The sequence below is a fragment of the Stenella coeruleoalba genome, assembly GCF_951394435.1.
Source record: "Stenella coeruleoalba genome assembly, chromosome: 6".
Classification (NCBI taxonomy): Eukaryota; Metazoa; Chordata; class Mammalia; order Artiodactyla; family Delphinidae; genus Stenella; species Stenella coeruleoalba.
In genome coordinates this window covers 33,362,922-33,390,084 of record NC_137151.1, presented here as the reverse complement: position 1 = coordinate 33,390,084, position 27,163 = coordinate 33,362,922, and the positions used below count along the sequence as shown (strand labels likewise).

The following is a 27,163-nucleotide window of genomic DNA, read 5'->3' as shown; positions in this document are numbered from 1 at the left end:
ATTACTCAGCCACAAAAAGGAATGGAATAATGCCATTTGCAGCAACATGGATGGACCTAGAGATTATTATACTAAGTGAAGTAAGTCAGACAGAGAAAGACAAATATCATATGATATTACTCATTTGTGAGTAATCTAAAAAAATGATACAAATGAACTTATTTACAAAACAGAAATATATTCACAAACATAGAAACAAACATGGTTACCAAAGGGGATAGCGTGGGGAGGAGGGAGAGAGATAAATTAGGACTTTGGGATTACCATATACACACTACTATATATAAAACCAGTAAACAACAAGGACCTACTGTATAGCAAAGGGAACTACACTCACTATCTTGTAATAACCTATAATGGAAGCGAGTCTGAAAAAGAATATGTATGTATATATGTATAACTGAATCACCTTGCTGTACACTTGAAACTAACACAACATTGTATATTAACTATGCTTCAATTTAAATAAAAAACATGGAGGAATCAAATGCATATTACTAAGTGAAAGAAGCCAATCTGAAAAGGCTGTATACTATATGATGCCAACTATGTGACGTTCTGGAAAAGGTCAAACTATGGAATGATGAATAGGGAAGCACAGAGGAGTTTTCGGTGAGTGAAACTGTTCTGTGTGACACTATAAAGAAGGATACGTGACAGTACGCATTTGTCAAAACCCATAGAATGTACAACACCAAGAGTGAACCCTAATGTAAACTATGGTCTTTAGGTGATGAGTGATGTGTCAACGTCGGTTCATCAATTGACACAAATGTACCACTCTGGTGGAGGATGTTGATAATGGGGGAGGCAGTGCATGTGTGGTGAAGGGGGTTATATGAGAGATCTCTGTACCTTTCAATTTTGCTGTGAACCTAAAACTGCTCTAAAACATAGTCTATTTTTTAAAAGTTCAAAAATTTAAAACTAAAATTGAAAAGGGAGGGGAGAGAATACTTATACGTGTTTGCTCATATATGCGTTAAATATTTCTGACAGGATATGAAAGAAATTAATTACATTAGTTGTTTCCAGTGAAGTAATTAGGTGCCTGGAGTCAGGGGTGTGTAGCCTTTTGTTCCTTTAAAATTTTACAGCATGTGACTGTGTTATATACTCAAAAATAAAATACCTCACTGATAGAAACCACAACCACACCCAGTGTCTGCTTTTGTTTAAGTCTAGTGACAGGTGAGTTCTGAATACCCAATTTGGGTTTCCCTTGACTTTCCACCAAAAAAAAAAAAAAGGGCAGAGCAGCAGGATCCTGGCAGGGGACCAAGGGCAGCTCCCATGTCAAACTCTCCCTCGCAGACCCACCCAGACAAATGCGGTCCCGGCAGGAAGTATGGCTCCTGGCATGGTAAGTGGATGTACCTCTTGGAGACCCCCAGGCCACGTGCTCCGACTCCTTTTTCACCCTCCAGTCCCCAGAAGTAGAGACTGGGGCTAAGGCAGGCATTCTGGGGAGCAGTTGTTTCCCTAAGCATGCTTTCTAAGTGCTTCTTCAGTATTTTTTCCCGCCAGGTAATTTGTGGATATGTTAGTTGTTAGAACTGTGATGAAAAAAATTTTCACAAGAGCACATGACATCAGACAAAGTAGGCCAGGGGAGCTGCTGCTCTTTTCTTTCACCTGTTCACTCTTCCATCAACTACCAAGCACACAGCCGTGACACCCCCAGCGCCTTCCTGCCCCCTGCCTCTAAGGTGAGAGCCTGGCCATTCCCTCTGCTTGGCTCCCACCGCCAGCTTTTCCCTCTTTTAAGGACAAAATGGTGAGAATTACACACAAAAAGTTAAGATCTCCTTTTTCCCTTCTGGTCTCTCCTGTTTTAGACGACTGGCAACACTTCCGTCCTGTCCTGGATTTTAAAGCCCAGCAGCTTGCAGAGGCTTTCAGAATCGATGGCAGATGATTTCCTATTTACTGCAAGTCCTCCTCCGTAGGAGGTAAGAGCAAGCTGTGGCCTCGCCTGCCACTCAAAGACGCCAAACATTCCCCAGAGATTCCTTAACCAGCCAGCTCCCTGTCCGCTCAAGCATCAATTAAGTGCCGGCTTTCAGGCACCGGCACTTGAAGAAGGGGAACAATCAATCAATCCGAAAGTATGTACCATTGTCTGAGGAAGTCTTGATTCCAACAGGGGAGGCGTACATCATACTTTAAAAAAAAAAAACAAAAAACCAAACATAATAACATAGTGCAGTAGCAGCAGAAGCTTAAGTACGCGACTAATTACAGATAGGGAAGCAGATGGCCTCAGCCTCGTGGAATAGATAAGGAAAACCTCCGCTGAGCAAGGTTCAACAGACAGCTCTGATAGGCCCGTGGCAGATGGAAGAAAGGCAGGCTTTATCTACCGTCTTATCGGTCCTCCCCACTCTTTCAAGGCTGGAGAAGCTCTCACTCATTAGCATGTCAGAGCCACAGGCTTAAACAAAGACAAAGGCCCTCACCTTTCTGGCAACTTGAAATACGGAGAGAGAGGGTAAGAGACATTGAGTGAAGGAAATGAAATGCCACTTTGAGCTATTTCCCCTGCGCTTCCTATTCGGAAGCATTTCACCCAGGTGACTGTCTCTGACTGTGTGTATCCCACTGACGGAGCTTGGGAAATGTTGGTCTTGCATATCTCCTTCACCTTGATTCATGTGGTTGTCAGAATCACAGCCCCCAAACACGTCCTTGTCTTAATCCCAGGGGCCTGTGAATATGTTACATACATGGCAAAAGGGAATGAAGAGAGCAGGTGGAATTAAGGCTCTTAACCAGCTGACCTGAAGAAAAGGAGATGATCCTGGATTGTCTACGTGGGCCAGTGTCACCACACGGTCCTTAAATATGGAAAAGGGAGGCAGAAGAGTCAGTGTCAGGGTGATGCAGTCTGAGAAGGACTCAAACAACCATTGGTGGCTTTGAAGGTGAAGGAAGGGGCCATGAGCCCAGGACTGTGAGCAGCCTCTAGAAGGTGGAAAAGGCAAGGAGAAGAGTTCTCCTCTAGACTCTCCAGAAAAGAACACAGCCTTGTTGACACCTTGATATTAACCCAGTGAGATCCACTTTGGACGTCTGCTCTCCAGAACTGTAAAATGATCCATTTGGGTTGTTTTCGACCATCAAGTTTGTGGTAAGTTGTTACAGTTGCAACAGGAAGTGAATAGAATTAGAAAATCAGATCCTGCTTGACGCAGGTTAGGGCGGGACCTGCCTCCAGGGCCATCCTGGAGGGGGTCAGCTACATCATCATCATTCACAAATGAAGATCAAAAGAAAGCAAATTCCACCCACTGGCTCTGAACTGGGGCAGCAGGAAGGTTTGAGAAGGAGTCTCTGACCTTTGGCTTCTAATGTCTTGGGGAGAAATGAAATTAAATAGTGCTCAATACTCATAAGAGGACATGACTGGAGCATTTGCTTAGAGGTCTGGGTACTAAGTGTTGGAAAGAAAGTCGTGGTAAGAAAGTACTGCGTAAACTCAGGTGGCAGAAGCAGACCAGGCTTTGGCCTGAAGGTTGGGAGGATCTAGAGAGATGGAGTCAGGAGAGGATGCTGAGGGGTCCCCAGGAGCTGGAGAGCTCTAGAGGGGGCGGTGCTTAGCCACTCTTCAGAAAGAGCCACCTTGGCCTGAAGGATTCACTCACACATGACACAGAGTCTCCCCTGAAGCTCTGAATTCCTTGCAAATTACAAAACTAAACCTTATGGATTCATCAGAAGGGGGTAATGACTGCTGAATGGTGCGACTAGTACAACTTTAAAAAATTCAGCAGAAACTCATTACTAATTCATTCCTAGAATCAGCTTTTTAAAATCCCTATTTTCAGTGCTCATGAGCTACGGAATGGGGCTTCACAGGCTGTTTATTTTTCTCCCAGAGGAAAGGCAACACATAATGAGTCCAAGCCTCTCTTTATTTCTCAACCCTCCCCCAGCTGACTCCATCTTCTTTCCCCAGGAAAACTGTGGGGAGTGCGGAGAGGAAGCCGGGCCAGCGTTGGATGAAACCCAGAAAAGCATTTCTTGCCCATCAGTAGAGGTGACCCCTGCTTACTGAAACAGGAAGCATGACCCCCAGAGGGGGTGGTGGCCTGAGATGGAACAGGTTGGGGGAGGAGGGAATGGGATACCTGTGACAGCCAGAACAATTCTAAGCGACACACTCTGGGTTCCCTTTAGCTGGAATCCAACCCTTAGCTTTGGAAACTCTAGAAGCGGAGCTCATGTCTGTTCACACTTTTCACCCCACTGCAACCACCCATCCCAGTGCCAAGTAGAATGCTGGGGACAGAAGGACATTCCACTGAACCCTTGCTGAATTGCACGGGATTGAAGAGGCAGCCAAGGTCTTCTTTCCCTCCCAGCCACTGTGACTGAAGATCTCTCTTGCAGCTGACTCCAGACCTCTCTCTGTACCAGGTCACAGGGGTTTAAATGAGACCATGTAGCACTAATGTAAATTGCAGAAGGTGTCATTCAATGAATGCTTCCAATTGCAACACTACCGGATGGCTAATTTGGGGTGTAATCTAACTTCTGAGGAAAGCAAATTTATGATAACTGAACTTGTCTCCTGTTCTAACCATACTCCTCCAGTTTCTCTCCCTCTTCCCTACAGACCCACTGAATGAGTCGGCCCTCTGCGAACACCAGATTCTTTGGGGTTATTCCTCTGCCTGGAATGCTCTCCCTGTACCCTCTTCCCCACCTCTCTGGCAAATTGCCATTCATTTTTGTAAGACTCTATTTCAGTCTCATCTCTCCCAGGAAGCTTTTCCTGATGCTCCAGGTTGGGTTAGATGCCTCTTCCCCAGGCACCTCTATTGACTGTCAACTTGTTTCAAGCATGGTTAATACTCTCACCTTCAGGGATTGTGTCGTTCATCTTTGTATCGCCACAGCCTAACAAAATGCCTGGCATGTAATAAACTCTCTGTAAATGTCTATTGAATGAATGACCCAGTATTAACAGCTACTATTTATTGAACATATTTCACTCTGGGCATTGCATTATGCTAAGCCTCACATGTATACTATCTCATTTAGTCATCTCAACAGTCATATAAAGGTCCATTGACAGATGAATGGATGAAGAAGATGCGATACATATACACAATGGAACATCACTCAGCCACAAACAAGAATGACATATTGCCATTTGCAGCAACATGGATGGACCTAGAGATTATCTTACTAAGTGAAGGAAGTCAGACAGAGAAAAACAAATGTCATATGATATCATATATGTGGACTCTAAAAAAATAGTACAAATGAACTTATTGACAAAACAGAAACAGACTCAGACATAGAAAAGAGACTTATGGTTACCAAAGGGGAAGGAGGTGGGGGGATGATTTGGGAGTGTGGAATTAACAGATGCACACTATGATGTGTAAAATAGATAAACAACAAGGATTTACTGTACAGCACAGAGAACTAGGTTCAATATCTTGTCATAAACTATAATGGAAAAGAATTAAAAAATATATATATATTAATATATGTATATTTATAAATAGATATGTATGTACACATATATATGTATAACCAAATCACTTTGTTGTACACCTGAAACTAACACAATATTCAACTATATTTCAATTTTTAAAAAAGTAAATTTGCCCTTCCATTTTATAGATTCAGGAACTGGGGTCTGAAGAAGTTCAATAATCTCCCCAAGTTTACCCAGCCAGTCAGTGGAAAAACCAGCATTCAAACTTAGAAGTTTTATCAGATTCTCTGTGGGGTCTCCTAAGGTTCCCAAAAGGGTTATGGACTACTGCTTTAGTTTAAAATAGAAAAGATCAGGATGATCATGTTATGTTTCCCACTTGTCCTCCAATCCACGCCCTTGATCACGTGAGTCTGCAGTCCCTACCATGAGAGCTGGAGTGATTTTTTGGCTCTACTGATGTTGGGTTTGGCTGTGTGATTTGCTTTGGACAAAGGAACGTTAGTGATGGGAAGTGAGCACAGACTTTCAAGCCATCAGTGGGGCTGGGCTGGTCCTCTGTGCTCCTACTTTTCCCCAAGGGAAGGCATGCCTCAGGGTACCACTGATCTGCGGAGAATAAGGAACGAATAGAGTAGCCCTGGTCCCAGCCATGGCTTGATGCCAACCTAGCTGAGGTAAATCTAGCTGAGTCAGATCTCTCACAATCCACAAATGCCTGAGCAAGAAATCAGTGCTTTTGTTATGCCACTGAGTTTTGACATTGTTTCTTAGGCAACAGCCGATGAAGACAATTAAGAAAGTAACTTTAGAGACATCAAATATAATAATAACGAAGAATATCCTTCCCCAGTGAAGATTAAAAGGGATCTCTAGCTTTTAGAATCATAGGAAAAATAATTTGTTGGTGGTAACTGTGTTGTCCTAGATTGGTTAATTGGGGTACACTGGAAAATGTTTTCCAGGAGAGCTTAATGAAGAGTCATTTTTTCCAGAATTTCTTGCAGAGACTCAGATGTGGTAAGAGAATAAGCTAGAGGTCCTTTAAAAGTCCCTAAAAACCCTGCAGATTTTGCTGGCCTGTAATGGTTTCGAAACAAAGTTTAAAAGTTTTTGAAGTCACATACATATAATTGAAAAAAAATTAAACTGGCAACCTCTTGATTAAGTAGCAAATTGTACTATTTACTTTCTGGCAAGGTTGCTCTTGGGAACAAGGGTACCACTCCGTGCTTAACGTAGGAATATAAGTTAGAGGCCAAAGAAAAGAAAGGATTTGGATTCGGGAAAACTATGCATACATAGATTATGAAAACTTTCGGTATGGTCCCATCACACACAAAATTCCATCGAATTCTCTGCCTTCTAGCAAGTTTCTGCTGATTCGTCAGTGCAAAAAGCCCTTCTCTGGGCTTTCTGGGGAGAAATGTAAAGCTGAGAGGTGAGGTTCATTCCAGGTTCCTCTTCCTGGAGCTTGGCCTTTCTCTGGAGCTGTGTCAGCCTCCTTCTCAGACAACCAGGAGGGAGACTGAATGTTTGCGGTCAACCATGGCAGGCTACTGAAGCGTCCATTGTGTAATAATTACCTCACCTCCCATCCTTCTTTTGCTAACAAGTTTCATGATGATGAACTCATTGGGGGTAGAAAAGGAGACCATCAGCCCTTTAGGAGCTTTTCTTTTTCTAGGGCGATTTTTCTTTAATAAATTGGATGCGTTCCCCTCCCTCTAAGCCCTCAAGTGTACCCAGTGAAAGAATTAAAGAGAATTGTTAAGATTTATAGCAACACAGTCTGACCTACTTTGGAACAAGCACATTCTGGGAAGCAAAAGAGCCTAGCTTTCAACTATCTGTTCTCTTTGTGTCTAAATCCTTCTCTCTTTTAGTAAAGAAGGTCCAAAGATAAACACGGCTTCACTGAGATTTAGAGAATTTCATTCTCTGTGGCAGATCATTGACTAATAAGCTTGATTCTGAGGCGGGTGAAGGCAGTCATGTAAAGGAATCGCCTTTGTAGCTGGGTCAAGGGAGGAGTTTCCATTTCAGCTTTATTAAAAACTCAAAACTCAGGGCAAAAATCTTAGCACTTGCTAAAGCTGACCAAATTGGAAGGATAAACGTGTAACTTTTTCTGAGTGTCTTAAAAACAGAAAGGGAGGGTTGAATTTCAAATGAATAAATGTTACTTGACAGTGTTGTTTGAAGTCTTCTAGAGCAGTCTCTTAAAAAGAGCTATTAAAAAAACCTCACAGACAATGATGGGAAAAACAACAACAACAACAACTATTCCGGGTCCAGAGAATTAGTCAAATGTGTTTGAAGAACTTTCATATCCATGACATTTTAAACTTAATGATCAAAAAGACAGAGTCAGGGGCTTCCCTGGTGGCACAGTGGTTAAGAGTCCGCCTGCCGATGCGGGGGACGCGGGTTCGTGTCCCGGTCCGGGAAGATCCCACATGCCGCGGAGCGGCTGGGCCCGTGAGCCATGGTCGCTGGGCCTGCGTGTCCGGAGCCTGTGCTCCACAACGGGAGAGGCCCCAACAGTGAGAGGCCCGCGTACCGCAAGAAAAAAAAAAAAAAGACAGAGTCAGGGACTTCCCTGGTGGTGCAGTGGTTAAGAATCCACCTGCCAATGCAGGGGACATGGGTTCGAGCCCTGGTCTGGGAAGATCCCACATGCCGCAGAGCAACTAAGCCCGTGCGCCACAACTACTGAGCCTGCGCTCTAGAGCCTGCGAGCCACAACTACTGAGCCCGCATGCCACAACTACTGAAGCCCGTGCGCCTAGAGCCCGTACTCCGCAACAAGAGAAGCCACCGCAACGAGAAGCCTGCGCACCGCAACGAAGAGTAGCCCCCGCTCGCTGCAACTAGAGAAAGCCCGTGCGCAGCAACGAAGACCCAACACAGCCCAAAATAGATAAATAAATTTAGTTTTTTTAAAAAAAGACAGAGTCAGAGTCCACTGCTTCCCAATCAATAAATACCTGAATATATGACCTCCACATCTCATTAGAGGCCTTAGAGCTCCACCAGGGCAGGAATTTGAGAATTGATCATGGGGTGGGGTCAGGGCCAGTTTTCCCTGATGCTTCTTTTCCCTATTCTAGTCTTTAGCAGCGTATTCCTTACATGTATCTCCACCTGCCAAGTTGTCCTGGGTCCAACTCATCCATTGCATTATTGCTCTCTTTCCTTTCCACCCTCCCCAGGATGACAACGATAGGCATTTAGTTACAGTGCACAGTGGCATGTAACTAGAATCTACACGTATTTGGGGAGCAGCTACTATCACAGGTTACTTAGCTTGGTGGGGAAAGCACTGGAAGTATCAGGAGACCTGTGCATGAATGTTCATGACTGTACTGCTGTGATGGTGGCAGTGTCCTAAATGTTCACAAGCCTGAAGATAGGTAAAAATATTATGGAATATTCATAATATAGAATACTACAGAGGCGAAGACATGGGTACATTTTAAAAAATGCTGGATGAAACAAAGTTGCAGAAGGGTCCCAAAGTACGACAGCAAGAATATAAAGTTTAAAATATGGAGAAAATATACCGTAATAGCGTATAGTAGTAAAGGCATGAAGATCCTCATGGGGACAAAAACAACACGTTCAGGACAGTGGTCACCACTTGGGGGTGAGGTGGGAAGAAGGGCAGGAGGTTTCATTTCTATTCTGAAGGTGGGTAGTGGCCGCAAGATATTTGTCTTATTTTCCCATATTTTTTTATATGCCAAAAAAACTTCATTATAATAAAAATATGAGAAAGAGAGTGCTATAGACTGAATGTTTGTGTCCCTCCAGATCTATGTTATATATGTTAAAACCTAACCCCCAGTGTGATGGTGTTAGGAGGTGGGGCCTTTGGGAGGTGATTAGGTCATGAGGGTGGAACCCTGATAAATGGGATTAGCACCCTTGTAAAAGAGGCCACGGGGAGACTCCCTCAGTCCTTCTGACAAGTGAGGACACAATGAGAAGACAGCCATCTGGGAACAAGGAAGAGGGTCCTCACCAGACACCAAATCTTCTGCCGCCTTTCTCTTGAACTTCCCAGTCTCCAGAAATGTGAGAAAGACATATCTGTTGTTTATAAGACAGCCAGTCCATGGTATTTTATTACAGCGCCGAATAGACTGAGACAGCGAGCAAGCATCCGGGCAGGGCCTGAGCTCTCCTCTCGCTGCCACCCGTCACTCACTCGCTCAACCTCGGCCCTCTAGACCTCAGTTTCCTAACCCAGGAGCTGGAAAGGGTTGGATTCCACAATCTAGGATGTTAGGCACCCACCTGCAGGAAAGAGACCATTGCATTTCTCTGCTTGTTAGCATCCATCTGAGTCTGGACAACAGGGTGAGGATAAGAGTGAAAAACTGAAGTGACTAAGTATGACCCCAAATGACTGACATGCCTGATGCTTCTAAAAAATTGCACTGACCATCTGCTTCAGCACCTTTTGAAGCCACCCCGGCTGGATGGCGCTCTTCTCTCCTTGAATTCTTCTAGAGAAAAGAGATTCTACAGTTTCTCTTGGTAGCCCATGCTAGTATCTGGTAATCACTGCTAAGGAGTGTAGTGCTTGAGGAAATAATGCTATAATCATCCTTTTCCCCCTTAGCATTTTTATATTAATAAAACTATAGGCTTAGTAAAAATCATGCATTAAAAATGCCACTAAAATAATCTTTTTTTTTTTTTTTTTTTTTGCGATACGCAGGCCTCTCACTGTTGTGGCCTCTCCCGTTGCGGAGCACAGGCTGCGGATGCGCAGGCCCAGCAGCTATGGCTCACGGGCCCAGCCGCTCCGTGGCATGTGGGGTTTTCCCAGACCAGGGCACGAACCCGTGTCCCCTGCATCGGCAGGCAGACTCTCACCACTGCACCACCAGGCAAGCCCTAAAATAATCTTTTTTAAAGAGAAAACTTAATGATTTGACAAAATGCCCATGATATAAAGAACTATAATGGAGGATATATGACTATATATGGTATGATCCCACTTCTGCTAAAAAGTCACACACACAAATAAGTGACCAGAAGGAAATGCATCTAGGAAGTGGAATTACGAGTGATTTAATATTTTTCTTCATATTTTAATGAATTTTTCAATTCTTCTACAATAAGCATGTATTACTGTTGTAACAGATTATCTATATGCATGCATTACTATATATATACATATATATATATATATATATATATATTTTTTTTTCTTTTTCTTTTGGCGGTACACGGGCCTCTCACTGCTGCGGCCTCTCCCGTTGCGGAGCACAGGCTCCGGACGCGCAGGCCCAGCGGCCATGGCTCACGGGCCCAGCTGCTCCACGGCATATGGGATCCTCCCGGACCGGGGCGCGAACCCGTGTCTCCTGCATCGGCAGGCGGACTCTCAACCACTGCGCCACAAGGGAAGCCCTACTATATATTTTTAAATGTGGTTTCTTTTGGACTGGAAGCTGTATTTCTAGCACTACCTGCCTGTCCCCAACCCCTGCAGTGTGAAGGAGGCTGGGGCAGGCTCTGAGTTAGTCAGTAGGGGTAGAGCACAAACCCTTCCTGGGAGTCATTCATACACTAAGCCAGGTGTTCAAAAGCCTAGTTTCCTAGAGGCTTTCAAAGCTCCATTTGACACATTGCAAAAGACCAAACACATTGCCAGAGAGGATTCCACTGCTTCCAGAGACTTATAAAGAGTGGAATGGAGTCGGTTGTGATTGCCAGCATAAAGTCTGTGTCTAGGGATTAATAAAATGCCCCGATACATTTCCTCAGCCAGCTCAGCAGCCCGAAGTCTTAGCGAGACATCCCCTTAAACCACACAAACGTCTCTGTCTTAGTCAGCTTGGGCTGCCATACAATACACCACAAACTGTGTGGCTTAAACTTTATCTTCTCACAGTTCTGGAGGCTGGAAAGTCCAAGATCAAGGTGCTGGCAGGGTTTGAGCTCTGGTGAAGAGAAGTCTCACAGAGAAGTCTTCCTGGCTTGGTGGATGACAGCTTTCTTGCTGTGTCCTCATATGGACTTTCCTCTGAGCTCACGTGGAGAGAGCAAGCTCTCTGCGTCTCTTTTTCTAAGGGCACTAATCCTGTCAGGTTACAGTCCCACCCTTCTGACCTCATTTAACCTTAGTTACCTCCTAAAGGCTCCATCTCCAAATACAGTCATATTGGGGGTTAGGGCTTCAACAAATGAATTTGAGTGGGGGGGTGGTGAGGACGGTGGATACCATTCACTACCTAGCAATCTCCTAAAAGTGAACTTTGGAGAGACCCCAATCTGCTTTTTCTCTGTGGGGTCAATCAGCCAATGCCCTTGACCACCTGCCTCTGCAAGGACCAATTCTTTGAAGAACACAAAGGAAAGGGCACAGACCGATGTAGAAGCAGATGGAGAGAAGACAGCAGTTGTAGAGGAGTACAGGGTGACATCTGGCGAGGGGAACACCTGTAAGGAAACCCCACTGGCTTTCTTAACAAACCACCATCCAATCCTACAAGGTTGGAAATGAAGGGAGAAACTCCAAGTGTGCAGGCATGGCTGGAAATTAGCACCCAAAGATTTAACCTTCTCTCCAGAAATCTCTTGCTACTCATGATAACCACCATGATGGCCAAAGGGATTTCTGTTCCCTTTCATGAAACCCCCTTCTAAGGGTGTCACTGATTTTCTCTTTTCAGTTCCCAAATGTATATGAGCAACCAGAGGGGGTCATCTCCCCAGGAGGAAGGTATTTCTTTATGCACTCTTGGGCATCCAGAGTTGACTTATTCATCTCAGACTGAGTCATCTAGGACATTCCTTGGTTGACAACACAAGGTATTTACTCAGTGTTACCGCCTACAATGTTAATCTTGGAAAAGGAAATCACTAGTTGGCAGAGACTGGTTTTGCTTTAGAACAGTTAGTGAAGTGGCTGTGGAATGAGCCTGGGTCCCCAAAGATGCCTGTCACTGTGTTAGGTTCATTACCAACATATGACGGCAACTGGGCCAAGGAGAGAATTTATTGTCCTTGTATTAGAATGATGACATGCTTCAAATGACTGGCACTAGTCCAGCACCTAAGCACATAGTAGGTTCTCCAAAAAATATCTGTTACTGTATGCATGAATTAAATGACCAGTCAGGGTGTCAAGCATGGCTATGCTTCCAATCTCCTCTTCATCAACAACTACAACAATAACAGTCAATCCTTATTGAGTATTTCCTATGAGGCCAGAGTTTCTGAATGTGCTTTTGAAAGGGAAAGTCACTGACAAGTCAAAGGCCCATAACAGTCATAGAATCTAGTGTTCTCACCTAGGAACCCTAGGGTAGCCCAAATGTATCTCAGAGGGTTTGGGCAGGGATAGCCCAGAGGAAGAAGCATCATTTTTATTTGTCTTCTCTATTGGCAGTCGCAAAAAAGGGTATCATGAGAAAGAGGGTTCCACTGCTAAAATCTGAAGAGCATTGTTTCATTCAACACTCTCACTGAGAAAATCAAGTACCAGAGTTAGGAAGAGGCTTAGCAAAATGTCACACGGTTAGTAAACGGCAGAGCTGAGCCTAGAAACTTGTCTCAAAGACAGTGCTCTTTCAATCACCCTCCATCACCCTCTGCCCATGATATTGATACTAACTCTTAAGGTAACAATGTAGTGATCTTTGGATTATATATATTAGGCAACTACAATAAAAAAGGCTTTGTTGAGTCACACTGTGTGCTGGGCATTTTTAAGTACTTTGCAGGTACTTATTTAATTTTCTCAAAAATCCAGAGAAATAGATGTTGTTCTTGCTGTCATTTGACAGATTCAGAAATTGAGTCAACAAGAGATTGAATAACTTTCCCGAGGCCTCACAGGACGTGTGTGATGAAGCTGGGATTTGACATCAAACAATATAGCTTCAGAGTTCATCTCCCAACCCGTATATTATTCTGCACACCAAGATCAAAAAGAATTCACATTGCAGCAACATGAATGGACTTGGAGGGCTTACTTATTCTAAGTGAAATAAGTCAGACAGAGAAAGTATCAAATACTGTATGATATCACTTACACGTGGAAGCTTAAAAATACAACAAACTAGTGAATATAACAAAAAAGAAGCAGACACAGATATAGAGGATGAACTAGTGGTTACCAGTGGGGAGAGGGGAAGGAGGGGCAATATAAGAGTGGGGGAGTGTGAGGTACAAACTACTGGGTATAAAATAGGCTCAAAGATGTATTGTACAACATGGGAATATGGCCAATATTTTGTAATAACTGTAAATGGAAAGTAACCTTTGAAAATTGTATAAAAATTAAAAAAGGAATTCACATCAAAGCAAAGACGCACAGCGTTAGTCCTTAGCCTTTTCTCTCTGCCTGACAGTTCTTTTTCTGTTTGTCACCTTATTTCCCAACCTTTAAGAAATGAGAATTATAGAATCCTCAATGGATTCATTGAAATCTCTGCAGTGAAGAATTAGCGGTGAGAGAATTCTTTCTGCTTTATAGATGAGGTGTCTCACAGAAGCTTATAGATAAACTCACCATTTCTCATTCAGCAAATGCGGATAAAGTGGGAAATTGCATTTGTTTGAGTCCCCATACTTGGTTCCCCCGACAGTGTGAGCTGCCTAACGGCAGAACAAAATGGGTGTGTGTGTGTGTGTGTGTGTGTGTGTGTGTTGCGGGGAGGTCAAGTGGGGTGTGGGTGTTGGGACATAAGGCTAGAGAGGTACGCAGGGAGGGGTCCTCAGTGGTCTGGAAACTCTTCAGCTGCTGTGCATGACACGATGCCACAGAAGAGCTTCCAGAGAGACAGTGAACAGCAGTTAGCTTCATGTTTCGGAAATGTCACTTTCCATGGTTAAGACTGGAATGTAAATCGGTGCAGCCACTATGGAAAACAGTATGGAGGTTCCTAAAAAATTTAAAAATAGAACTACCATATGATCCAGCAATCCCACTCCTAGGCATATATTCAGACAAAACTGTAATTCGAAAACGTACCTGCACCCTTGTGTTCAGAGCAGCACTATTCTTGACTAATAGTCAAGACATGGAAACAACCTAAATGTCCATTGACAGATGAATGGATAAAGAAGATGTGGTACATATACGCAATGGAATATTACGAAGCCATAAAACAGAATGAAATAATGCCATTTGCAGCAACATGGACAGACCTAGAGATTATTATACTAAGCGAAGTAAGTCAGACAGAGAAAGACAAAATACCATGATCTCACTTATATGTGGAATCTAAAATATGACACAAATGAACACATCTATGAAACAGAAACAGACTCAGACATACAGAACAGACTTGTGACTGCCAAGGAGGAGGAGGGGTGGGGGAGGGAAGGATTGGGAGTTTGGGATGAGCAGATGCAAACTATTATAATAGGATGGATAAACAACAGGGTCCTACTGTATAGCATAGGGAACTCTATTCAGTATCCTGTGATAAACCATAATGAAAAAGAATATATACATGTATAACTGAATCACTTTGCTGTACAGCAGAAATTAAACACAACATTGTAAATCAACCATACTTCAATAAAATAAAAAAAAGACTGGATTGGAGTTGGCTAGTCTCCTTGAAAACTACACAGGAGAGTGGGGGTCAGGGAATCGAGTTAGGAAGCAGATGCACTTTTCCAAGAGAGAGACGCCAGTGCTGTTTGAGCAATGACAGAGGTGCCTGACCACACTTGTAGGCAGTCCCCACGCCTTGAATGCTCTGCATTTCAGTGATGAAAATACTCTCTAGTGTCATTTAAGCTCTCAGGAAACCCTCCAGTGTTGATTGACTATAACGGTAGTTAGTTGAAGGCTCATGGTGTGCGGATGCCTGATTAGAGATTTCGAACTAACTAATCTGTCCCTGGAGGTGGTAGAGGATGAAAGTTAACATATATATTTATTACACTGTGGATGCCACAGAATTGAAGAGTACGCAGCCAACAGCAGGACTGAGTGATGGGAGAGTAAATGACAGGCAAGGTGAGTTGGAAGAGATGCTTACTCTTTGGGATCATTCCAAATAGAAGGAAGACGAAATGATAAAACGTGCAGCCGTTGCCTACTCAGGTGAGGCCAGGTATGACAAAGGATCTAAGCGTGGGTCGTTAAGAGAGAAAAATGTCCTTACAGTTGGCCGGTGGTAAGATGGACTGGTCAGGAGTAAACTTAGCTTTTCATCCATTTAGCAAATATTTATTGAGCAGCAACTACATGTCAGGCTCTGTGGGAACACATCAGTGAACAAAAGAGATGAAAACATCCCTCCTCATGGGGAGCTTACGTTCTTGGAAACATTCTTAGAGGAGGTGGGACTTGAGCTGGATTCGGCAGGAAGGGGAGCCTTGATTGGCAGAGAGCAGACAACATCAGAGGGGGGAATAGCAAGTATGAAACTCAGACACAGGAAATGCTTACAGTGGGAAATAACAGGAGGAGACTTGGGGAGTGGCTAAGGTGACTTTGTACTTGGGGGTGGGGACAGCAGGAAATCAAAGTGGAGAATAAGGATGAGGCTGGGCTTGAAAACCTGGCAGGGGAGACCGGACTTTATCCTGTAAATATCACAGAGCCCTGGGATCGAATGCGAGCTTCAGGTCAAAAGGTGGAGGCAGCAAAGATAGCAGAGGGTGGGGCAGGAAATCAGGGGCCATTTCAGAAATCAATTATTTTTCTTTCTTTTGCTCTGTCTTGTTGTTTTCTCCACCCTCTGAGGTGTTTTTTGGTTTTTGTTTTTGCGGTACGCGGGCCTCTCACTGCTGTGGCCTCTCCCGTTGCGGAGCACAGGCCCCGGACGCGCAGGCTCAGCGGCCATGGCTCACGGGCCCAGCCGCTCCGCGGCATGTAGGATCTTCCCGGACCGGGGCACGAACCCGCGTCCCCTGCATCTGCAGGTGGACTCTCAACCACTGCGCCACCAGGGAAGCCCCACCCTCTGAGTTTTAAAGATATCTAAAATGTTGTAATTATGTCTGAACGCATAAGAAGAGTAGAACCAGGTGGAAACAGCATACAGATCCATGGAAATTCTTATGTAAGTGACTTAGAAATAATCTAGACTGTGTCCCCCGAGTGAACACTTAGCCATTCTTCTACTGGCTACTTAAATATATTGTGAGCTTAAGAATAAATCCGGGAGATTGGTGTGCCTGGGTGAAGTACGTCCCTGGGCAGGGTCATCCGAACATAGTTCTTCCACTGGAAGTCCCGCATGGAGAATTTAATATTAAATGGATGATAATAAAGTGGAGAATTAAGGTTCAGTGAGAGGGAAGGAAAATGAATAAAGACTCTGAGTTCTTCTCTCTCTCTTATGCTTACCACATGCTTTATGGAATCTTTTATCATTTTGACACTTGCCATTTATAGCCCCAGTGTCATCTGCCAGATTTACTTTACTTTTACTGTTGAGGAGAAATAAAGCTGTTTATGCAATTCTCCAGTTTGCTCTGCAAAGAGCAGCACCCCATGATCATTTCAAGGGTCCATCATCTCTGGAATTTCTCAGAGCAAAGATGTCCATCAACTTTACCTTGAAAAAGAATATGGGAGTTTTTCTTTGTTCAACCGAGAGGTCCCCAAGCTGTAAACAACCTGATGGTACAAATAATCGTGGGGGGATTGTGGAAACTCAAAGCTTGGGCTGAGTCTCCCACAGTGACTTGGGGGAGTCTCTGGAGGTGCCTCCCTTGTGCTCACGTCCTCCTTCTGCTGCTGGTAAATGTGTGCAAGAATGCGCTCTGCTTGGCAAGCCAGTCCTTGAACTCTTAGCCACCTGCGTCTTCAGATGATGAATGAGGCTGCAGGGTGAGCCCCTACATCTTATCAAGGAGGCCCTGAAGCGTCAATGCTTGTATCCAGTCTCACAAAGTCCTTATGACTTTCAGCTTTGAACGCCTCTGTTCACAGAGCTCAATAACAGGCCATCAGAAATAGGCAGAAGAATGTGCATTGCAGATGTGTTTTAGTACCGAAGAACGGGAAATAAACGGATTTCCCATCGAGAAAAGAAATTGCCTGAATAAATCGTGATATACCCATACTGTTAAATTACAGGCAGACATTAGAAAGAATTAGAACTATTTCAGATGACTTGGAAGGATTTGAGTTACAAATAAAAGAGGTAGAAACGTTTTTGTACAACAACGAAAACCTGTATAACAATGGAACCTGTAGAAATAACGTACGGTGTATTGTACGTTATTTGTACAATAAGGTATGCTGTAACTCTGTATGTTTTAGTGTATGTGCATATGTAAAGGAGTTATTTAATATGGTTGTTTATAAGATTTTATTAATATTAAGAAACAGGACATAACCTAGGTTGTTATAAAGGTATCAGACCCCTCTTGTGCCCCAACTCCTACCTTTTCAGTCCACCTTAAAAAAGATGTATTAAAAATTTTTTTAAATTGTTGCAAAATACACACAACATACAATTTACCATCTTAACCAAGTGTACAGTTCAGTGTATAGTTTCAAGTGTACAGTTCAGTGGCACCATGTATATTCACCGTGTTGTGCAACCAGCACCACGACCCATCTCCAGAAAGCTCACATCTCTCCAACTGAAACTCCAAACCCATTAAACAGTAACTCCCTGTTCCTCCTCCCCAGCCCTGGTAACCACTCTTCTACTTTCTGCCTATGAATTTGACTACTCTAGGTACCATATACAAGTGGAACCATACAGTATTTGTTCTTTTGTGATTGGCTTATTTCACTTAGCATAATGTCCTCAAGGTTCATCCATGTTGTAGCATATGTCAGAATTTCTTTCCTTTTTCAGGTCAAATAATATTCTGTTATCTGTATAGAGCACATTTTGTTTATCCATTTGTCTGTTAATTGTCGCATGGGCTACTTCTATCTTTTGGCTGTAGAGAATAATGCTGTTCTGAACATGGGCATACAAACATCTCTTTGAGACCCAGCTTTCAGTTCCCTTGGGTGTATACCCAGATGTAGTATTGCTAGATCATATGGTAATTCTATTTTTAGTTTTCTGAGAAACTGCCACACTGTTTTCCATAGTGACTGAATTGTTTTATGTTTCCACCTACAGGGCACAAGAGTTCCAATTTCTCCACATCGTTGCCAACACTTATTTGTTTTTTTGGTGTTGTTTTTGATAGTAACCATCCTAATCGGTGGGAGATGTTATCTCATTGTGATCTTGACTTGCGTTTCCCTAATAATTAGTGATGTTGAGTACATTTTCATGAGCTTATTGGCCGTTTATGTATCTTCTTTGGGGAAATGTCTATTCAAGCCCTTTGCCCATGTTTTTCATCTGTTTGTTTGTTTCTTTTTTGTTGTTGTTGAGTTGTAGGAGTTCTTTATATATTCTGGATATTAACTCCTTATCAGATATATGATTTGTAAATGTTTTCTTCCATTTTGTGGGCTGCATTTTCACTCCATAGTTTACCTTTTTGATGCACCAAAGTTTTTACTTTTGATGTTGTCCCATTTGCTTATTTCCTCTTTTGTTGCCTGTGTGCTGGTCCACCTTTTACGCCAAACTTTGCTGGAGCTACCAGCTTCAGCAGGTGTAACTTGACAACACCTCCCTTCACCTCTGCTTCTTCCACTTGGGATTTCTGGGGCCACTGTGTGGGATGCCTGCTGGATCCACCCGACCCTCACACATGCCTACGCAACCTGGAAGTTCCAAGTGGTGAACACCTACGTGACAACCAATGGGGCTTGGAGGTGGTGGATTAATCTTCTCCTCTTCCTTCCCTGAGGTGGGCAATTCTGAGGTGCATTCTATGGAACTCCTCAGATGTCTGTGCTTGGCTGAATAATGACCTGCCCAGAGATCCATGTCAAATCTCTAGACTCTATGAATGTTATTTTGTTTGGAAAAAGGGTCATTGCAGATGTGATTAAATTATGGATTTTAAGATGAGAAGAATATCCTGGTTTATCTAAGTGGGCTCTAATTCCAATGACAAGTGTCTTTTTAAGAGCAAGGCAGAGGAAAAGTTGAGACAGACAGAAGAAAAGACAGACACAGAGGAGAAGGTGATGTGAAGACACAGCAGAGGGAGGCGCAGCCACAGCCCAAAAATGCCAACAAGCCCCAGAGGCTGGGACAGGCAAAGAAAGATCCTTCTCTAGAAACTTCAGTGGGAATGGTCCTGCTGACACCTTGATTTCAGATTTTTACCCCATAGAACTGTGAAAGAATACATTTCCGTCGTTTTAAGCCAAGCAGTTTGTGGTGTTCTGTTACCGCAGCCACCGAAACCAAGAGTTTCCTGGGGGGATCTAGCCCCAGTTGCCCACAGCTGGGGCAAGCTCAGTAACCGAAGGACTGGCTTTCCTTCCTGCACTGTCTCACTCTTCCCAGGCCCCCATTCCTGTTCCCTAGGACCATCTCCCCAAATAAGTTTCCTGCACATAAACCATAGTCTCAGGCTCTGCTTTCTGGGGAAAGTCTAGGCTAAGACACTTGGTTGCAGAAGTGACCCTAGAAAGCAGAACCTCAGCTGGGATTGTGGAATTTGTTCATTCACTAGTCAGACAGTGAAAAGGACCGTGTTGCTGGCGGGAAGCAGGCTTGTAACAACTGATGATGTGTTTGGTGGCCCCGATGAGAAGGGGTAGGCAAGGACAGTCCCAATAAGTTGCAAAGGACAACTTATTTTTTTTACTTCTACCTCCTACTACCAGGTAAGAGACATTATATTTGTACCTCTTTCAATTTTGGAGGCTGCCCTGAAAACATCTGGGAAAACGGCTCTTGCCCTTTGATTGGGTGTCTCAGAATCCTGTCTGTCCTGAGAAGGCTCTGCAGCATGTCTAGGCTTTGGGGTGGGCTGTCCTGCCTCTTGAGTCATAAGACTTGGCAAATCCACCAGTGTGAGAAGTATCTACGGTAGATAAGGATGCTGTGTGGAGTCCTTGGAAAACCTGAATGGGAAAATCACAGCATAGAACCCTAGGGACGGAGAGCAAGGTCATGCCTTCTGCAGCAGACATTAGCTCACCATTTGAAAAGCAGGTGTATGCTACTTTATATGACACTGACCACCTGTCATGAACCGTCAAGGGACTATGCGACCTGAGCTGCCAATCAAAAGTTGGGCATTATGGCCTACACCAAATCCTAAGATTGGACAGACACAACAACAGAGATATGGCTAAAAGGAACGGTAGATGTTTGGACTGCACGTGAAGAGGCACCAAGGGCACAAATAAGTGACAGGAATAGGTAGCCCTGATTCTCATGCCACCTGCCTCTGTTGTACCATTGCCTCAGCTTAATAGCTGCAGCCTTGAGGTCGCAGGTAGGGGCGAGGGTTATGACCAGCTGACATAGGAGGAAAGAACTTGGAGATTGTTCATAGATGGATAAGCTCAGAATGTTGATGGACCCCTCTGCAGTCCCACCTAAGGGGGCCCTGTGGGACAGTGAGAAAAGAAGTACTCTTTGTGGGAGGAGCTGCAGCAGTACACTGATGACAATTTGCATGGAGGCAGAGATGGCCTGAAGTATGGCTTATACATAGACTGCTGGCAGGGGGAAGGGGCTTGGCTTCCTTGGAAGGGAGCATGATTAGCAGATGAGAGTTGAAGAAGTTAGGAGATGAGGCATCTGTGTCCATGGAAGTGGGCACAGTGTATAAGATCTTTGTGTCTCATGTTAATTCTCACCAGAGAGCATCTACCATAGAGGACATCCTTTTGTGTGGATAACAGCCTCTCTCCTTGGACACCCAGGTTTTATTCAATAGTCCCCTGAATGCCATAGGAACCGAGATTAAGGCTATATAACTGGGCCCAACAGCATGAGCTTCTTCTCATCAGGGTCCATCTAGCCATTGCCACTGATGAATGCCTAGATTTCCAGCCAAGGAACCCACAGCCAAGCTCTCAATGGGATAACATCACTCAAGGAGACCAACCAGCCACCTGGTGGCAGGTGAATTTCTTCACCCTAGTGGGGCAGCAATTTGTTCTTATAGGAATTGACACCTACTCTGGATATGAGATTCTGCCCCCAGGCTGTCAACATCACCATCCAAGGGTCTACAGAATGCCTGATTTACCAGCATAGAGCCTATAGTACATTGTCTCAGATAAGAGACCCATTTTATAGTGAAAGACAAGTGCCGTTTGGATGTATGGCTACAGGAATCAACTGGTTCTACCACACGGCACAGCACCTGGAAGTTGACAGCAAAGAAGGATGAAGGATTTAGTAAAGATTCCTGTAAGATGTTGTCTCGGGCACAACACTCGGTGGTGTCAGAATGTAGCTTTTAGGAGTGTTACATGCACTGAATCAATGGCCAGAATATGGTTTGTGTCCTTAATAGCTTTTGCTCTGGAACCAAGGGGTGAAAGAAGATTAGCCACTCTCACCATTATTCCCAGGGACTCACTTGAGGAATTTATACTTCCCACACTGAGATCTTATGCTCTGTTGGATTAGAGGCCTACAAGGGGATGGAGTGGAAGAGGGGGTTGGGAGGCATGCTTGCTCTGCTGGACTTGAAGTTGCAAATACTGCCTACTTCATTTTAGATTTCTTGAGCCAGTGAACTGTAAATAACTATATTGGTGGGGATAACTAACCCTGATTACGATAAGAAGCTAGGATTACTGCTCACCAATGGAGTAAGAAAGGAGCTTGTCTGGAACCCATGGAACACTGGTGTTTCATGCCAAGTGGTAAGTAGAAAAGGGCCATCGGAGCAACCATGACTAAATAGGAATAAGAGAACTAAGGCTCCAGCTCTACAGGGATGAGGGATAAAGGCCTGGCCAAGGTGAGGGAAGTCTGGAACGAGTGTGGGGGAGAGAATCAATGTACATCAACAATGGTACTGGGACTGGTTGCAGCTGGGAGGACTGTAGCTTGGTCTACAAACTCTCCTGTATTTTTTGTAGAGGTTGCCACTGGCCACCACATTAAAGCAAAACAGAAACAGACTCATAAATACAGAGAACAACTTGGTGGTAGCAGAGGGGAGAGGGTAGGCGGACAGATGAAATGGGTGAAAGGGATTAAGAGGTACAAACTTCCAGCTATAAAATAAATAAGTACATAAGTTATGTACACATAGGGAATATAATCAATAATATTGTAACCACTTTGTATGGTGATGGATGGATGGGAACTGGACTTACTGTAGTGACTATTTTATAATGTACAAAAATATTGAATCACTATGCTATACACCTGAAACTAATATAATATTGTATGTCAAGTATAAAAATGAAAAAAGAAAGACTCTGTGACTAAGTAGACTCCAGGAAGGGCATGAGTGGATTCAAGTGGTGTAAGGAATGAACTGTATTGGTCACGACTCACGCCTCATGCCTTGTATCCCTTCAACCTACCTTTCACCGTGTCCATTGCTGCAGTGTCCAGCTTCACACCAGTATAACCTTCCAGCACCTTCCCTCAGCTGAACGTCACTTCTCACTTTCTGTCTGGAGGCCTCTCTGAAGCCACTTGATGAGATGCCTGCTAAACCAGTCTGGCAGCTGCTCACTCATGCATAATCTAGAAGTAAGAAGGAATTAATACTCCATGGGGCAATCCTTAACCAGTGGGTGACAGAAGCTAGTGAATAAATAAGTGCTTGCATCTTCCCTCCCACAGGTGGACAATTCTGAGGTATATTCCACACAGCACCTTAGAGGGTCCCTGGGAGATTGAGCCCCAGTTGCCGATGGCCGTGATCAGTCCAGTAAAGCACCCTTGTACTGGCTTTTCTTCCTTCCCTGCTTTGCTCTTTCCAGTCCCTCGCTCCTGTTCCCTGGCTCACTGCCTCAAATAAACTACGTGCCTGTAAATCCTTGTCTCAGGCTCTGCTTTCTGGCTAAGACACATGGGTTAATTGGGAAAAATGGAGATGGAGATGGGCTGCTGATATGGGTGAGGACAGAGAGAGGTGGGGAAAGGTGTCCACAGGAAAAATGATCATCTATATAAGATCCTATTTTTATAAAATTACATAGATATGTGCATGTATGCATAAAGAGATGCTTACAAAAATGGTCACCAAAATATTCGTGTTGGTTATTTAGGATTGTGCCATATATTTTATTACATTTTTATATTTTAAAAGTATTATATTTTTATAAGTTGCTGGAATTACTTACAATGAACTTGTGATATTTACATATTGTAATCAGATGACATTGTAAGGAGGGGGGTATAAATGGTGGGGAAAAAAGTAGACCTTCAAGCCAAGGTAGGATTCCTGCGGCTAAATATCTGTGCACAAAACTCTCCCTCCTTCCTGAAGCCAGGAAACAAATCCCTCTCTACATACCAGCTCAAGATAAATAGAAATTCCAAGGTATGATAAGACCCCGCTAGTTCTATAGCAGGGGCTGAACTTTGATTTGAGCTCAACTGGGATTCCTGCTACACATACACACAGTCTTCCAGCCTTGTAGAAACCAGATGAATCAAACCCCAACTTGTAGGGAAAGAAAAATAATGTCCTGAGCTCATTGGGATTTGGTATTTCCTCAAAATTCTCACTTATGCTAGATGGCAAAGGCAGCTAAAAGGCCTATAGATTACAGAGGACGAGTTGGATGCTCTAAAAAATGATGTCTTCTATTTATTATCTTTTTTCTTCCTCCGGTCAAAGGTCACCACATGGGGGTCCTAAGCCCATCTGATTCTAAAGGCCTCAATCCGGCCCACGGTTTCAAGTGTCTTATTTAAAATTGTCCTCAGTTCATCAGGGAACCAGGCCCTGGGTAACACATGGTCAGGGCACAAGGCTGTGCTTTTGGGAGGTGGGGGAAGCCATGGAACTCTTTTTTAGGACTGGAAATTGGATTTTGGAAGATAGAGGAAAGTTTTTAATTTGAAGAGTGGGCTGTCATGCCCCTGACAGAGGAAACCTTCTGGGTAGAAGATTCTAAGTACAAAAGATTTTTAAATGTGACCTAGAAAGAAGAAGGCTGGTGAAATCAGATCCCAAATCCCAGGTTGACAGCAGCCTTGTGTGTTATTAAATCCTGACTTTAGGGTGGAAGAAAATTTCCCACTGGAAAAAAACAGAGTGAAAGGTGATACTTGGTGCTTGATTCCACAATGAAGGAGAGAGAAAAGGCGGCTCCCTGCAAATATCAGTTTAGGGATTTAAAAGCAGTAGCAGCATCTTTTTTCAGCCTCAATGCTTCTACCACTCAGGGGCTATTAAACAAGCTTGCATATGCTTTATTGAAAACTGTAATTTATGAGTCAGACTTGGTTTCACTGTTATCTTTCTCTTGTCCCCCATATCTGGATTTTCCTTAAACCTCACATTCATTGCTATCCTCACTCAGCCCCCATACCCTTTTTCCTTGCCTTAAGGCTTCTTTTACTTTGTCAGGAAAATGTTCTCAAGGGCATGGGGCTGCTTGGAGAAGGCGATTGATAGGGAGTTCTGAAATTACGTGCCTGAATGTCTTGCACCTGCCTTTAGGAGAAATCTTTCCTGCCATCTCCGCTGGCTACCCACGGGGGTCCATCCCACATTTGGGATAATTTGGTCACCTCAGCGGGGGAGTCTGGAGGCTTCAATTTGCATAATCTTTAAATGTTATTTACATATTTGTGCACCCTAGGAACCTTTTGGGGGCACTGGAAATGTTCTCTACCTTAGTTAGTGTGGTGGTTACCAGGTTTATAATATATAAAAAGTAATCAGCTTTGTACACTTCATTGTATATAAGGTATACTGCAATTAAAAACTTAAAACTATATATGCCTTCAAAATGTCCATAGATAAAACCTCACACTGTCCTCCTTATGGCTTTGGAATTTGAAATATGCAATAGAAGCCATTGCTATTTTATAGGACACTAAACACCACTAAGATAATATACATTTTATTTAAAAAATTTTTTTTGCGGTATGCGGGCCTCTCACTGTTGGGGCCTCTCCCGTTGCGGAGCACAGGCTCCGGACGCGCAGGCTCAGCGGCCATGGCTCACGGGCCCAGCCGCTCCGAGGCATGTGGGATCTTCCCGGACCGGGGCACGAACCCGTGTCCCCTGCATCAGCAGGCAGACTCTCAACCACTGCGCCCCCAGGGAAGCCCGATAACATACATTTTGAATCAGCAGCAGTTTTGGTTTGTACTTGCATCTTGTAGCTGTAAAAACATTCCTTTTTCTGGGAGAAAATCAGAACTCAGAAGAAATGGACCTTTTATGGCATGACATTGTGATGGGAGGCAGCTGTCTCCACTTAGCTGATTGGTTTCTTTTTCTTTTTAAGGTGACATTTGATTTATAGGTGACAGTACCCTGGAATGCCAGTTAGTTTCAAAACTGAAAATGCTCAATTCTTGAGTGAGCTGCGGACAGCTCCTGCTTTCAGGATCCTTTCCCAGGAGACCACCTTGGACAGCCTGCAGGACTGTGTCGCTGATGGCTCTTGGCTGGAGCCTGTGGGCTGGAAAGGGACCATCCCTGATATTGTTCCACTGGGCAGGGGTCCCAGGCACTGCATGTGGCTTCTGCTCCCAGGACTCTAGGCTAGGAACAGGACAAGACGCTCTGCAAACCACAGGCCAGGTGTCTGTTTATAACTTGGCGTTGTCTGCTTTTATTGATATTATATTAAATCAGCCAGTCTCTGGGGAACCTGCACAAGCTTTTTATCCATACTTCTCAAGGTTTCGGGGTTTTTCATCTGTAAAATGAAGGAGCTGGTCAGACGCAGTGGATGATAGCCCCTGAGGCAGCTGAGACTCACTGGGAGATTTAACCAGAACAGAAAACAGGTGCTGTAGCAGACGTTTTTCAAGGCTTTGGCTTGAAGAATGCTGATCAGCCTATAACCGAGCAGGACCCTATGGGGCTTTCCCCGGGAACAGACACCACCCCCCCCATATCCTCTCCTCTAGCGTATCTCATGCAAATTTCCTGAGTTTTTCAGAGGCTAAAAACCACCACCAAATGGAAGAAATTAACTACTTGATGATCATGAGCACGAAGCCCCCAGACGTACTGGTGCCTAAAGATTAATCATGTTAACTACCCTGTTACCTCACTGTCAGCCAATCAGAGAACTGTGCACGAGTTGATCACATACCCTGAGACCCTCCCTCCCTTTCCTCACTTTGCCTTTCAAAATGCTTTGCTGAAAACCTTCGGGGGTTTCGGGGTGTTTGGGGACATGAGCCACCTTTCTCCATTCATGGCTCTGCAGTAAACCTTTCTCTGCTCCAAGGTCCCACATTGCAATATTGTTTGGCCTCACTGTGTGTCAGGCACATGATGAATTTGCATTTGGTAGAAAGTCTTTAGGTTTATTAGTCATGGAGGACATGCTTTTAAAAACACATGTCTGTACTTACGGATATAGAGAACAGACCTCTGGTTGCCAAGGGGGAGGGGGTGTTGGGGAGGGATGGTTTGGGAGTTTGGGATTAGCAGATGCAAACTATTATATAGAGAATGGATAAACAACAAGGTCTTACTGTATAGCACAGGGAACTATATTCAATATCCTGTGATAAACCATAATGGAAAAGAATATGAAAAAGAATGTATATATATATGTATAACTGAATCACTTTGCTATACAGCAGAAATTCGCACAGCATTATAAACCAACTATACTTCAATAAAATAAATTTTAAAAACGTGCCTGTATATCTGGAGAAAACTCTAATTTGAGAAGATACATGTACCTCAATGTTCATAGCAGCACTATTTAC

The 27,163-nt window shown here is 43.9% G+C and overlaps 1 protein-coding gene across 5 annotated transcripts in view; it reads right to left on the bottom strand.

Moving 5' to 3' along the window:
* The window catches only part of MGAT5 (alpha-1,6-mannosylglycoprotein 6-beta-N-acetylglucosaminyltransferase), a 581,503-nt gene that overhangs the window by 375,152 nt on the left and 179,188 nt on the right, over positions 1-27,163 (bottom strand). For all 5 annotated transcript variants that reach the window (XM_079924992.1, XM_079924993.1, XM_079924998.1 and 2 more), the window contains one exon: positions 22,824-22,989. The gene's annotated coding sequence lies outside the window, so the exon portion shown is untranslated. The remainder of the gene's footprint in view (positions 1-22,823; positions 22,990-27,163) is intronic.